Below are 12928 nucleotides of genomic sequence, written 5' to 3'. Positions count from 1 at the left end.
CTTTTTTATATCAAATAAAAGCTTTTGATCCACACTTTGTAGGAAAAATATAAAAGTTTTGAAAACATACGGTTTTGATAAGTATTTTCCCAACGCCGGGATGCTAGTGCTACTATAGGAACATAAATTAGAAATAGTGCTACTATATGCACATGTATTCCTATAGTGGCACACGCGATAATAAATGCAAACATTTGAGTTTTCGTAGTTTTCACATTTTTCCCACAAAAGCTTTCAGATGATGAAAAAATAATGACGATAGCGTTATATTTCGATTTTATACAAATTTTTGTTCTTAGCTATGCGGCTATTGGTACATCGACCCTATATCATATTGAAACTTTAATTTAAAAATTGGATCCATGAATGAACCTTGACACTTGAGATCATGTTCGACGTTCGCTTAGTAGACAAAAATACCACAGGGGTTTTAGTTTTAACACTGGGGTTGTTCCTATCTGACATTTCGGAAGGGACACGGAAAACAAAATACACCCAAAATTTGAGTTTAAATCAAGGGGTGTGACAAAATCTATAAAAACCAGGCCCATGGCACGGGACGACTTTTAGCGTAGTCAACATCTCCATGTGTTTACTCATTTTCGGGTGATTTGAATCGAGAGTGTAATCAGAATGCGAAGTTTTGTTTAATGTTTATGATCCATAATCGAGCAAGTTTCGCAATCAAATCACTGATTGCTTGCTTGGAGGCTTGCAGGATGCCTTTTAACGATTGCTCTCCTTCCAAAACCATCGAAATGTTTAATGTGCTTCAACTTTTGGCACGTTATTAGCTGATTTAACAATATCAAAAATTGATAATCAAACCATAGCAAACAATTAAACAAAACAATGGTCTTTATTTTCACAGTTCTTACAACTGACAGTGGGCGATATTCACTTATCGCCCGGGACATCCTGGCTACGAAGAACACTGTGTATCGATATATGGTTGTCATGGGCCTGATAAAAACATAAGTAATGTTGTTTGTACTTAAACAAATGAAAAACATTAAAAAAATGAGTAAACGTGTGTTTTTGGCCTAAACTTAAGCGTTTGGCACTAAAATTGGTACAGGGCTTTAGGACCCTATTGAAGTAAGTTTCATTTTTCAGGAAATTCTCAAAGAAATATAAAAACTTGTCGAAGACTTCAAGGGATATTTTTTTTAGAAAACTTGCGTGGATTAGAATATTCTTTAGAAGTTTATTTGAAAAATAGCATTCTGGAACTTAATCATAAATTTTGTCATTAACTATTTAAAAAGTCGCTCAAATATATCAAATGGTTTTCAATTAATTTAAAAGAATTGTTGTTACTATTGAAATTGAAAGCTTTTTGTACAGTAAGTAACCAGAAGATGGAAATATTTACAAACATTTCAAAAGCTGTTTTCAATTCACGGTTAGAGAGAAGTTTTATCAATGTAATTTCCTCGTATATTTATAAGCATTTCTCAGCTTTTATTCAACTGCCGCGAAATTAATTGAAAACAAATAAATCAATACAGAATCAGAATTAAAGCGAATGTGAAAACTAATACATTCTCAGTAAAATCGGTTTGAAGTTTAGCGGATACAAATAATTTCAATTCTATATTATGTTTCGGATCGATTCAATCGCATGATGCATTTTTGTATGATCCATTACAATATTACTTTTGTTGCAAACCATTTGATTTATTTTCATATTATGGACATCTTGTTATTGTGTATTTCTTTCACTACAGTGGGGATTCGCTCGTTGGAGCTCCGCTACATGGAATGACTCGATGGTTGGATGTTCGCTGGTTGAAAAATATTCCAACTAAAAAGCACTAGAATGTCAAGCTGACTTTGACGTCTGAGCACCACCCCATTGAAGTCTCCATATAGTGGTTATCACGCCCAATGGTATGGGTGCCCTAGTGTAGATGTAGTTGTGAACCTTAGAGGAAAACAATATGCACTCAGTCCAGAAAAACACCCAGAAACCGGGTGTAAATTTTTCAAATAGACCATTTCCATCAGATCTAACCCCCAGTTTTTGTATTTTTCATCGAAAGACAATCATTTTTAATGAATATTAACGCTTTCAGATTTTGTTTATATGCACTCCTGATTTTCTTAAAAAAATTTGAAAACATGGATACTCACCACATTTTGAAAAATTATTCGAGATGTGGCACAGTTTGTTCAACCCTATGGGTATCAGCATGGTGATTTTGCAACAGTTTTTCGATTCCACCCCTGCATTGGGATGCTTGTTTACATTTGCAAACGTCAAATCAGGTGCGCGCTCAAACTGACCGTGATCCCGGTCAGGGCGCCCCAAACAGGAGCGCCACCGAAACTACTCAAACAAACGTTTTCAAACCAGGTTGGAACTGGCGCAACCTAATTCTAAATCACAGTTCCAACTCCAGCCCGATTCAAGTCTTCCTTAAGGAAAATATGTTTTCCTCCACAGATTCAAAATTCAAAACCACCCCCTAACAACAAATTTCTCATCCACCCAGCAGTTACGGGACCGCTAGTTCTAATAGAGGCTATTTTTTACTATTCATGCCGACAAATGCCTTAATCTATCTGTTGGCTGTTGATCCGAAAGATTTCCGCCTTGAGGCAGCAACAGCTGCGCAAGGAAATTCTGAGCGGCTGTTGCTGCCTCTAGGCGGGAATCTTCCGACATATTCAATCCCTTCAATCCTCGTCGGCACAAAGCATAGAGATCAGGCATCTTTCGACTACAATCCTTGCGTTACAGGACCGTGGAGTGTTCGTCGGGTGCGGTCATAACCGGCCGAAGCGGTGAAAGTGGTTTCCGCGGTGATTACGGAGACTTCAGGAGCCGTGAAGGAAGGAGGGAGCGAAACCGCAACGGAGCCCTTTATGATGAATGAAAACATAAACAAAAATCATCTGGCCATGCCAGCTGATCGTAAATTCACCACAACCTGGTGGCAAAACCATAGGGGAAAAAGGGGTCTGCATTTTTTCGAGGTGAAACAAATTGTAGGGGACCGAGGGGTGAACTAACGTGCCGCAAGTTTTTCATTGTTTTCTAACAGTTAAAGGCTCCAAAACATATCGGTTCCTTGGGAAAGTTTGTTCAGTAAATTGACAGAAAGCATATAAGCTAATAAAAAAATTTCACGGAAATGGTCTATTGGGTAATATTTCCATATGCATTTTGATGAGTCTGGAAAGTGTGTGCAAGTTTCTTTGAGGAATACAAAAACAAACTGTGTATGACGAGCGTATGTTAGTCTACGTGTATTCAAATGTCACTAAGCTCTATATAGAACAAATGTGCATGTATATGTGCGAATCGTGACGATGCTCTCCAGCTACGTGAGTCTGGAGCATTTTCTCCAGCTGTCAGTCGTTCCAACTAACGGGTCGGATTCGCTAGATGAAAGGCAGTCGTGTTCCAACCAGCGAATCCCCGCTGCGAAGTGCGGCTTCATAAGTGCGAAAATGCGAATAAAAGTGCGAGATTGCATCGAATCATGTTGGTGTCTTGAGAGCACTTATTCTTTGGACTGCGATGAATAGCCCCGCTGAAGACACCGACTCTCCAATAGAGATGTTCCTTGGTGGAATGATAGGCTGGCAGAATTGAGGAAGAGATCTAGACGATTGTTCAATAGAGCAAAGACTACTTCAGACTGGGTCACATATAAACAGGCCCTAACAGAATACAACAGAGAGTTGAGGCAAGCCAAACGAAAGGATTGGAGACGGATATGCGAAGACATCAATAACGCTCCTACAGCTGCAAGGCTTCATAAAGTTCTTTCAAAAGACCACTCAAACGGTCTTGGCAACCTCAAAAAAGAAGATGGCAGTTTTACTGTTGACTCTTCTGAAACATTGGAAGTTATGATGAGAACTCATTTTCCTGGATCGATCCCATACTCAGTTGAAGCACAGGAATTGGATAGCGCAAATGCATGGTCATCAGATGCCTATCAGAAAGCTTGTGAAATCTTCACACCATCAAGGATCGAATCAGCATTGAGTTCTTTTCAACCTTTCCAATCTGCAGGAAAAGATGACATTTTTCCAGCGTTATTACAACAGGGTAAAACTGTGCTCTGTCCACTTTTAGAGGAAATATTTAAAGCCAGTATAACACTGAGCTACATACCTAGTTCATGGAGAAAGGTTCGAGTTATCTTTATTCCAAAATCCGGTAACAGGGGTAAAACGACTCCTAAAGCTTTTAGGCCCATAAGTCTTTCCTCCGTTTTATTAAAGACAATGGAAAAAATAGTCGATGACTACATAAAGTCAACGAGTTTAGCCAGATTACCTCTTAGTAAATTTCAATTTGCATATCAAGCAGGTAAATCTACAATAACGGCGTTACAATCGTTAGCTATTAAAATCGAGAAATCATTTCAAGCCAAGGAAATAGCTGTAGTGGCTTTTCTTGATATTGAAGGCGCATTCGATAATGCATCTCATAACTCCATACGTTCGGCAATGGAATTAAGGGGCTTGGATAGATGCCTTGTTGATTGGATAATGAAAATGCTAAAAGATCGAGTAATTTATGCTCATCTGGGAGGTGCGCAACTATCTATAAAGACGATAAAGGGTTGTCCTCAAGGAGGAGTACTATCATCCTTATTGTGGTCATTTGTAGTAGACGACGTTCTTAAAAAGCTAACGGACCAAGGTTTTGAGGTGATTGGATATGCAGACGATGTGGCTATTGTTATTCGTGGAAAATATGAATACACGATTTCTAATCGGTTACAAGCTGCACTAAACATGACTCTCAAGTGGTGTAGAAGAGAGGGCCTGAATGTAAATCCTTCTAAGATCAATATTGTTCCTTTTACCAGAAGGAAAAAAAAATACTCTAACACAACCTTCTCTAGATGGGGTCCAGGTTCGTTTTTCGGATGAAGTTAAACACCTCGGTGTTACTTTGGACAAGAAACTGAACTGGAACTCACATCTAGAAAAGGTTATCACTAAGGGTACAAATGCTCTGTGGGTGTGTAGTAAAGCTTTGGGGAAAACATGGGGACTGCGGCCAAATATGGTTCTCTGGATATATTCGGCAATAGTTCGCCCAAAAATTACCTATGCTTCTTTGATATGGTGGCCCAAAACCAATGAGGTAACCACTCAAAAGAAATTGGGTAAATTACAAAGGCTTGCCTGTATTTCGATAACAGGGGCAATGAAAAGTACACCATCAGCCGCTTTAGGTGCCCTTCTTAATATATTACCTTTACACCAATTTGTTAAACTGCAAGCAGCAAAAAGTGCCTTACAGTTTATCCGTTAAAATGAAATATTGGATGGAAATCTGGTAGGACATTTAAAAATCATCAGGGACTTCAATCTGAACTCAGAGATAAGGACAGTAGAAGACTGGATGACAACGAAGGCAAACTATGATGCTCCTTTCAAAGTGGTTAAATAGACCATTTCCGTCAAACCTTACCCCCCATTTTTATATTTTTCTTCGAAAGGCGATTATTTTTTATGATTATTGACGCTATTAGATATTTTTTATATGCACTCCTGATTTTCTTACAATTTTTTGAAAATGTATGTATTCACCAAATTTGAAGTGAATTGGGTCATAAAATGTTTAATGAATTCTTGTTTTTATTTAATAATACGAAAGAGCATGTTATTGCAACTACTTTAGCAAGTTTTCCAGCTCAAATAACGGCTATAACATTTTTAAACTTCAATTTTAAAAATGGTTTCGAATATGAACCTTGACACTTGTGATCTTGTTTGACATTCACTTTTTCGACAAAAATGCCACAGGGCATATAGTTTGAACACTGGGGTTGTTCCTATCTGACATTTCGGAAGGGACACGGAAAACAAAATATACCCAACATTTGAGTTTAAACCAAAAGGTGTGACAAAATCATAAAAAAATGTTTTTTGTACTTAAACCAATGAAAATCAATTAAAAATTGAGTAAACATGTGTTTCTGCCCTAAACTTAAGCGTTTGGTACTAAAATTGAGACAGGGCTTTAGGACCCTATTCCGTCGTGCGGCACAGTTGTTTCAACCCTATGGGAATACAAAGTGGAGATTTTTCCTCAACGATCAGTAACATCCCTGCATTGAATGTTTGTAGACATAATGAAATGTCAAATCCCAGCACACAACAAAACTGACTCGCTCGCTCATATCCGGGGTGATTCGCGATTCGGGCGAAACAAACAACCGATAATTTAATTATTGACGTTGGCGTAAAGCACCTAACAGGCAATATTGAAAATGATATCCATGACAGGCTTTTACAGGGTGTCTACTACCTGGAAAAACCTGGAAAACCTGGAATTATCAGGGAATTTTATCCAACCTGGAAAAAACCTGGAATTCTCAGGGAATTTCGGCTACAATCAGGGAAAATATTTCGTATTAGTAATACATGGTAGAAAATGTCCTTTTTGTAACACAAAATTCAATTGAAAAATTTTTCGGCTGCGCCGCTTTTAAAACGAAGTTCTGTACTTTAATTTTATAGTCATTTTTATTTATTCGACGTAAAATATGTTTAAACTATTTAGTAGAACTCAAGATTATCAAGTGATAATTGCAAGTCCTGGTCACTATTTTAAGGCCGCACGGGACGTCATCATAATCACCCTATCCATTTCAAGAAGCAAATGCCAAGAACCACTCCATATATCGATTCGAAAATGTACCAATGTGATTCTATATATGTAGTGCACAACCCAATAAATTTTCAGCTTAATCGGTTCACTAAAACTCGAGATTTGCTTCCACAAAGTTTTGATGATAATTGTTAGAGTAAGACGAAAGATAGGGTAAATAACACGGTCTCCCGTGTCACCTTAATGCAGGTCTTAAATAAGTTTTTGTTTATCTAAGGTGTCTAAAGTCTCTATTTCAATCAAAATTGTCTTTGAAGTTACTTTTTTGCCTCAATCTGCTTGCAGTGAATCCTGATGCAAAATTCTAGAGGCTCAGACAAACCTCTAAAGACTATTATGCAACTATTCCACAAGAATGATATTTTTCACAGATCCCGAGGAATGCTTCAGGATTTCTTGTGATTTCTCCAGAGATTCTTTCTTAAATTCTCTCAGGAATTCCAGGAAAATTCTCCAGGAATAGTACCAGTAATTTATCAAGGGATGCTTAGAGAAATTTCTAAGAAATTTGGTCAAGAAAATCCTTCCAACGATACAACCTCTAGTAATTTTCACAGAGATTACCCTGGAAAAAAATCCTAGGGATTATGCCAGGATTTCCATCAGATATTTTTTCACTGTTTCTTTCACCTACTTCTCCAGTTGTCACTTCTAGCAGATTTCCCACAGATCCTGTAGTAGTAATTCCACAAAGTTTTATTCCAAAGTGTTTGAAATAAAAAAAAAACGTTTCAACATTTGGTTAGTAACGCTAGAATAATTCATACGTCGATTTTTTTCTTTTAGGCCACACATTTTCATGAGGATAATTTTGAAAATGTATCTTAGATTACTCTCAGGAACTACACCAAAAATCGGCATTTCTCCAGTATATCATTAAAAATAATATTTTGCTGCGGTTCAAACATTTGTTTTTTTTTTCTGGGACGAAATGAAAGCTAAAGATTTTGAATTTTCAAGAAAAATATAAAATTTCACAAAAAATGGTGTGTGTGTGTGTGTGTGTGTGTGTGTGTGTGTGTGTGTGTGTATACAATCCACCTCCCACTGACCGGCAGTGCTTTTATGGAAGAAAATTGTATGCATGTATTTATTGATACCCTTCGATATCTTTATATCTGCAGACAATTTTAGCCCAGGAGATGAAAGGTGATAGCTCTACTGAAATTCCAACGACCCATTTCAAGAATGGCAGTAAATACACACACATTCTGAGGTCATTTTCATATACAATAAGCCCCGCATAAAAACACCCAGATATCAAATGGATATCTGAAATATTTTTACACTTCCCGAATCGAAATTAAATTTTCGACCCTGGCACGTATTTAGTTTCGCATGGTAATTGGTAAGTAAATAATAATAAAGAATGATTTTACCAGGATGTAATGCTGTTTCTTCCGTCGCAACACTGTGTTTACCGCAAAATATTACACACTTTTTCACTGCTCTACGCACGTAACATGATCGATTCTGGCCGCATAACCCGCCCCCGCAGGAGCAGGCGTCACGGTCAAAGGATCACACACTACTAAACAGGCCCCCGAATCACGCCACTCTTCTCCCCCCCACTGCACTGCGCGCGAAACACGATTAATCCTGTTTGACCGCTTCTCCCGCCCCCGCAGGAGCAAGCGTCACGGTCAAAGGATCACACACTACTCAAATTTCACAAAAAATGGTTTTTACATGAAAAAAAAAAAATCAAAATAGATGGAGGAATATCTGAAGGAATTTCTAATTTTTAAAAATGCTCTAAACTGGAATGTTGGAGAATATCCTTAGGCAATCAATAGAAAAATCAATGGATAAATTTCTAAAGAACTTGGAATTTTCTTAAACAATACAAAAATTGAAAGGATTCTTATTTCTAGAAATATTCCAGATTGAATTCATAAAGGTATTTTAAAAGAAATTCCTCGAATAATTACTTGAAATACCACAATTCAAACTTGTGAAGACATCCATGCTGATGTCCATAAATCTGAATCCCATTTTAAGGAAAATGCTTTTTTATTTTCTTAAGTTCGAATAGACTATTAACTTCATATCTGACGTTGATTATTGAAGGCACTTTCAGATCATTTGATAAGCATTCTTGGTTTTCGGGGAAACTAAAGAAAATCGTTAAATTTTTTAAAGTCATTTAGAACAAACAGATAGTTTTTTCCATTGCTATGAAAAATATTTTGAAATTTATCATAAGATTTTTTTTGTTTTGGTGTTTTGAAGTCACTTTGAAAAGAAAGTTTTAATCATCTGAAATGAAAAAAATCGTCAATAGTTTATGTATTTTGGAGAATTTCTTGAACCTGGAATTATTTTTTTAAAACCTGAAAAAATCAGGGAATTTTATTTCTGTAAATGAGTAGACACCCTGTTTTAAGATTGGGTTGTGCTGACATTCTCCAGCACTTTTTCGGCGAAACTTGATAAGATATTTTTAGAACCAAATAGAATAGATATGTGTGGTATTCATAGGAGTTTTGAAAATAGGTTCATTGAACGTAAATTAAATAAAAGGGGCTTAAGTTTGATTATATTTTCTTCAGTTAAGCTAAGTATGCTGTTCCGCTCAAGAAAAGTAAAAATTTCTGTGGAAGAAATGGCCAAGAAATTTTCTACAGTGAGCTCCATTTGAAATGACATTTCCGTTCAACTGCGTACTGCGATCAAAGAAAAATGATTTTCTTGACCATTTCTTGCAAAAAATTTTACACGCATCTAGATAGGCGATTACTTTTCTGTTGAAGTGCATACTTCGCTTATGGACTAAAAATTGTACTTGAGAATTTCATTTATTATTTTCTCATTGATTGTTATTGATTAGTCAGATAAGCCCTAATCGTGAATCTTCCTCGATATAAAAAATGAGCAGCAATTTTTTTGGGGTTTATCAAATTGTGGGCCTCGCCGTCAATAGAATTATAAGGACTCCTGGAAAATGGCCAGCATTGTAGCTTCATGGGACGTATTAATGGTCTTATACCAATACGGAACCCTACACGATCACAACATCCCCTTCATCTCCTTGCCGGAAGCTGCTGTGGTGCTCCACGATTGATTTTACGAATAGTCCCCGGAAAGGATCCTGCTTTCTTCCGATTTTGCAACTGGCGACGAAGATTTTACTGCCCGCCAGCATATTGTTGTTATTCCTCGGGAACCGATACCTATAGAAACTGTGGGAAATCAAATACAATGCCAATCGAGAAGTCATTGAAACCTCGTAGCTTCCGGATTTCCAGTTCGGATCAAACAGCTTTAAACATTAGATTAACCGAGATGCCACGCAGTTAAATTTTCGTCGCCGCTAGCCATAAAAGGAGAGCTACTCACCGGAATTATTCTAGAATATTCTACAGCAGCTTCGATTCGATGCTGGATACGAAAACCTTTATTGTGGTCATGAAGGATTTCGTCGTGATGGGGAGTCATGAGAACAAAAAACGGGGAATATGTAGGCGCGGGCAATTAGCCTTATGTCTCCGATGGTGGAACCTGTTTGATCTTTCCACACCTGGCATAACCTCGAAACTCCATTCGTGATCAAACGTCAACATCCCACCGCAAAATCGCTAGTGTTTGGAGGTGATTTTAACCTCCAACTTGCCAAATAACCTCCAAATCACCACCTCCAAGTTAGTTCTATAGCCTCCGTTATATGGAATATGGTGGCGCGTCGATCGTCGCAAGTTTATCGTCAATAATCAATCAATCAGTCAATACGAAAATATGTCAACATTTTCAGCAGTGAATGTCAAAGAGCAGGACAGTGAATTGAGCGGGATAATAGCAAGACAGAGAAGGAGAATCACGAATCCGAGGAACAAAGTGGAGACCACGTTGGAACATCCACTGAGAAAAAACCACACGATTGATCCGTGTGCTTAAAATTATGGATCGATTCATGAACGTCTATATCGATTTGTTGTGATTTCCTTACAAACCTCGTGTGTGTTACACATTCAATTCTTTAGTTTTGCTTCATGGACCGATTCGTCAACCGACAACATGAATTCCATAATTTTCCACATAAGTTCCTGAAGCTTTCCATTTCAAATTCGTGTGTGTCAACCTATGGGTGCATATATCATCATCCAACACGGATTCAGTGTGTTTAACTTATGGTTATCTTGTGTCATGCTCATCATGTTCAAGTTGGTCGATTTGAAATCGATGAGCTTGCTGTCGATTTCCGTGTTCCAAATTTCTAAATTGTTAGTGATCAACCCATAGTGAACTAAATTGCGGTCGGACCTCGTGTCGAACGACAGTCATCATCATGTTCCTAAGAGAAGAAGCAAATTCTGAAGCTGAAAGTGTTAGAGGAAAATTTGCGGATTCTTTTTTCTTTCAATTAGTGAAGATATCCGAGTGAAGATGATGAGTTCATTCTAATTTTCTATAAATGAAATGCATTACTTCCAGCATTGGATATAATGTATGGTGTTAGAGAATCGAATTCCACTAACAGATTTTCCTTGCTTTCAGCTTCGGATAAAATGAAATATGCTAATCCCGGGCTTCCCAAAATATGGATTTGCGGCGCCACGCTTGTTGCTGACTCACTTGCTTGAAAAAAAAAAAACATTCAAGTGAGCTTGCGACAAGCAGAGGAGCCTCGAATCCATATTTTGGGGAGCAAGAGTTCTTCTACCAAATTTCTTCTTTCAGTCTCATGACATTCATGTTCTATCACACAAAACTATCTAAAGCCACTACATTTCGTATTCAATAAGCAAATCAGTTGGTTTTCATGATTTAATATTTAGACATTCATGTTTGTTTCAAATGACAACCTAATGTTGATACACATGTTATTATACCGTGAAGTCAATTACGAAATCCATATGGCTACCACACTTAAGTCATGTGGTTTTCCTCTTTGCGCAAATCTATAAGTAAAACACACGACCTTGACGTGTAGATTTTTCTCAGTGTCTGATCGAAATTCACCACAACGTGGAGATAAAATCATAGGGGAAAAAGGGGTTCCCAAAAATATTGGAGAGAAATAAATTGTAGTGAACCGTGGGGTAAACTACACTGAGATGAAATCTCCATTATATTTTATGTGCAGCAAACATAATTTTTTGCAATCAAGCTTTGCACATAAATTTTAACAATGATGCAGATAGAACCCGAAATTATGTAACCTTTATTTTTTATGTGCGACGCACATCCAAAACAAGGTTGGATCCAATTCAAATTATATTAGTCTACTTTTAAATTTTATGTTTGGCAACAAATGGTAAATAAATAGCGCGCTTTTAGATTATTTTTTGTTTTGTTTACTCTTCTCATCATCAAAAAAAGAAAAAAATAGCCAAAACGTAAGTTTGACGTCTAAACTGTTTGTATAATGTTGAATAATATTTATGTATCATATACATAATTAGTTGATTAAGTGCGATTAATTTTTCTGATGCTGATGGGAGTAACGAGCTGAGGGATCAGTGGCATTTTCAGCCTCGTCTCCAGGTTTGCTGTTGCTTTCTGACTTCGCTGCTATGTTCACCGGTGTGCTCAATCCCTCGTTATATTCACGTCCTGCTGAGGAACAGATATTTTTGATTAAACTACATGAAGTACGTTTTATTGTATTACGTTATTTACCATACGTTTAGATTAAGAGTCCATCAGCAAATTCTTCTAGACACTTCCAAACATGTTTTTTTCTGTTTTATATTGCGTTTGACCCGCAATCAAAAACATATTTCACGTAATTGAATCATGAATGCATTTCATTGTATTGTATTGCGTAGCATGTGGGAAACATATGTCATTACATTTAATTTTATTGTAATCTAATGAAAATTAAATGTTGCACATAAACTAAAATTTTAGGCCCTCGAACCCATCTTATCTGTTTTCCGCACATAAAAAATAATGGAGATTTCATCTCAGTGTAGTGTGCCGCCAGTTTTTCACAGTTTTTCAATAGTTAGAGGCTTCAAAACATATGGGTTCCTTGGGAAAGTGTGTCCAGTAAATTAAAAGAAAGCTTATGAGCAAATAATTTTTTTTCACGGAAATGGTCTATTAAGCCGATATATATGGGAGTCTGGTGGGCCGAGTTTACGTCCAGGTTCTATTAGTTTCTACACAGATGGGTCTAAGATTGGTGAAAATACAGGAGCCGGAGTTTTTGGTCCTGGAATCAACAAAGTAGTACCTATGGGGCACAGTCCCACTGTTTTTCAAGCAGAAATTCAAGCAATAGGGTCCTAAAGCCCTGTCTCAATTTTAGTACCAAACGCTTAAGTTTAGGGCAGA

This window comes from Aedes aegypti, chromosome 1 (genome assembly GCF_002204515.2).
Source record: "Aedes aegypti strain LVP_AGWG chromosome 1, AaegL5.0 Primary Assembly, whole genome shotgun sequence".
NCBI classification, from domain to species: Eukaryota; Metazoa; Arthropoda; class Insecta; order Diptera; family Culicidae; genus Aedes; species Aedes aegypti.
The sequence above is the reverse complement of the archived record's forward strand: the minus strand, read 5'-3'. Positions refer to the sequence as shown.